This window comes from Taudactylus pleione, unplaced genomic scaffold (genome assembly GCF_031769625.1).
Source record: "Taudactylus pleione unplaced genomic scaffold, aTauple2 ptg001607l, whole genome shotgun sequence".
NCBI lineage: Eukaryota > Metazoa > Chordata > Amphibia > Anura > Myobatrachidae > Taudactylus > Taudactylus pleione.
Genome location: NW_028286004.1, coordinates 1,102,842 through 1,106,420, shown reverse-complemented (window position 1 = coordinate 1,106,420; position 3,579 = coordinate 1,102,842).

Sequence of the window (3,579 nt, the reverse complement as noted above, 5' to 3'; positions counted from 1 at the left end):
GCTATTTAAATTGAGTGTTCGCTCTTTGCGGTCTGTTGACGCCTCTACGTCTGAGCGAGCGAACAAAATATGTGCTCACTATTTTGTAAAGACGCCCCCTGGCCGCTCGCATCCTACGTCATCTCCGCTATTTATTAGATTAATCGAGTACATCGAAAGGCGTCTGAACTGCTCGCAGTGCTTGTGGTTGGATTTTCCTACCGCAATCATGCGAACAATTCAGGCTAAGAAACAACCAAGTGACGTGGTTGTTAATTATGCACACCCTTAAAATGCCCGTTTTGACCGTTTGGCACGCCTGCGTTCGGATCTCCACTCCCCGTTTTCAAGCACCTTCCCCTGTTACCACCCACAAACGCCTCATCCTGTCACTCAAATTAGCAGGCACTCGCAATTTTGCGAACACACGTTTTCCGACCGCACTGACTGGTTGGCGCATGCGCATTACGACCCATACGTATGCGCAGATGTGTGAACATCGCTCGGAGCGAACGAGCGGCCGCTTACGAGCGGCTCTGAATCAGGCCCTTAGTACACTTAACAAAGACAAACGAATAAGTTTACAACAGAAACTACACTATCACTACACTAGCACTACTCACACTCACCATACAGACATACACACACGATGACAAGACCTTAAAATAAAAAGACATTAAACAAACAAAACAAAGTTACACACAAAAAAATACAGACAATTAGACAAGACAACTTGCAGAAATCTATTTTATTCTTACCTACCCAAATAATCTCCTCTCTCTTGCCAACATCTTACTCCTCTCTTCAAAAACTATGCCATCAGTTAGCTAGAGTGTCTCCCAGCATTTTTATAAGGTGTTTGTGGGTCTTACCATTCATGTGACATGTTTTGGCCAATAGTTTGTATAATGAATTTGATTTTGTCACTTTTTAGTCGATTCTGGTTTATAGTCGATTTTGAGTTGATTTAGACTTTTCAAACTTAATCACATCACCACCAATTTTAAATTGTATAAAAAAAATGTACTCTTTGTAAATACACAATTTTGGACAGACAAATAAAAGTGTAAAGATGGGCAATATGAGTCAGTTTGAGGTGGTTTTCAAATCAATCCAAAATCGACCTTTAGTAAATATACCCGCTTGTGTTAAGTTGTGCACCGACTAGCTGCCCTCGATAGAGCTTAAGAGGGGAGGTAGTGCCCTGAATGGGAGCTAAATTGTTCCTTATTTTCCTTGTCCCATATGGAATAATTCTTTCCCTCTTGTTGGAATTTTGGGAGAAAAATCCACATAGATGAGACTTCTCAGATGGCGTTTTGTGATAAATCTGCACTGACAACAAGACCTGAAGCAGCCACTTCCAAAAGGAAAAATAGATAATATCTATCTGCGTGCATTTGGGTGCTTATATAAAGTATTGCTTGAGCTGATTAAATGCATCAGAAGCTTCTAGAGTGAACTTTTTTGACTGTATTTTTGGTTCAGGCACTGGCGGATTCAGGGGGGTCGATTGGGGCGATCGCCACCCCTAGCACACTGCTGCTTCCAGTGTGACTGCGACGGGATGCACATACAGTGTCCTGGCAGTTAATCTTACAGACGCTCTCTCCTGTCAGCTCAGCTGTGTACTGCAGCCGCTGTGCCAGGTTCAGCTCCATGCTGCAGAGTCTCACAGGTCCCTCCTCCCCACCTACCCTATTGGCTGGCAGGGCCCCATCCCGATGCGGCACCTCTCCCCGAACTGCAGTGTGCACAGAGTGCCAGTAGGGGCCGGCCAGGCACAGGGGGAGGCAGCGCCCTCAGGTTGCTTGGAGACAGCTCCGTCGATTGAGGAACACGTGTATCTGCAGGATAGACCTTGGAGACAGCGGTGGGCAGGCAGGGTGTGGACTACTTCAGGCATATGGCAGTGGGGGCCCGCAGGCTCTGAACCCATCTTACCTGGTCACCTGGACTGCGCGCATTCTCCCCAGACCTCTGACACACATCTCACCACCGGGGCTGGTGCAGTATTGTCACACCCGGGTATCAGGCAGTGGGGTCACTTCATCCTGTGGATGAGGAATGCGGGCTGCTGGGGCATCTGGCTGCTGCTGCTGGGGCTTTGGGGTAAGTGGCACATTAAATGCATGGAGTACTGACTGCTGGGTGGGTGTTCCTTGTACTGGGCTCACAGCTATAGGGGCTTCACACTCCCTGATATCTCATATCAGGAACTCCCTCAAATGCCATAACCACCCCTGGGGAGTGAGGCTAACACTGCAGCTAACTAATGGGGGTTGCTGTTATATTCTCCCAAGCTCATCCTCGCTGCTGCTGTTTACATTGGGGGGGACTGGAGAGAGGAGGAGTTGGGACTGGAGAGGGGAGGAGTCAGTACTAAATGGTAAGCCGCCCCCCCCCCCTAAAAGATAAGTCTATATCCGCCACTGGGATCAGGTGATACGAGTTGAACTGGAAATGAGCAGGAACAAGTGAGCGGCTTAACTAGGATGCTCTGAACAGTCATTGTCAGCTGACAAAAACATGATGGTGACGCCCATACAGCACAGGCCTCAGGAGAAACACCAACAGACAGATACTAGTTTGTCACCATATATGCTCTTCTGGAAGACTGACCAGCCGATGAACTGACAGCGCCAGGTGTGGTAAGGTCTCAGAGCCCACTTTGTGACAGATATATCCAATTGATGATGGCTTGAAGTTTCTCTGGATCCATTCATAGCCATAAACTCAAAACTCCCAATAAAAGTAACTGAATCTGCTCAAAAGGACATTTTTTGAGTTTGGTCTGAAGAAGAGGCAGAACTTTTGCTACATGTTCCTGAAGACATTGTAGAGGATTTTTGTCCACAATGGTACTGGTTCAACCCGTGGTAGTCTATACAGGGTCAAAAAGTCCTATCTTCCTTCTTCACAAAGAAAAATAAAACATTCCTGCTGATGATTGAGACGTCTGCATGAAACCTTGTTCAAGATTTCCTTAAATATAATATGTTATGGCTCTGGATTCTGGCAGAGAAAAAGTATAGACTTGACTCCGTGGAGGTGTTTTTCAGGGGTTTGCCCCCATCAACCGACCCTCCTCCCTCCCCCCTCCTAAAACCTCCCCCCGCCCCGCACTTACCTGCCAGCAGCAGCGCCTATGGCTCTGGTGGCTAGTCTGACACATGTTCTCCCACTTTATTGTGTTCTGCTGGGAGAACACTTATCAGACCACCCACCGGAGCCAGGGGACAGACCAGAGCACCGGAGGAAGACGCCGGGGGACCTGCCCATGCTGACACAGGTAAGTTTTACCTACTATTCGCCACCTCACAGTGGTGAATAGTAACTCAATCAAATTCCGAAAATACATAATTTTCGGAATTTGTTGAATATCATAATTTCCACATCCCCATACTAATGTATCTCCTGTAATTAAGGAAAATGTCCTTAAAAACGTTATTTTAGTGTTGATGAATAGGCCCCTAAATCTAATAAAGTGTTGCACACCTGTCCCTTTTGGAAAAGCAGATCCAGTAAAAGGCAAGATCAGTATCAGCGAGCCGGCCGAGGAGAGGATGTGGAGTGCCCGGGGCACGCCGTTGTCAGTCA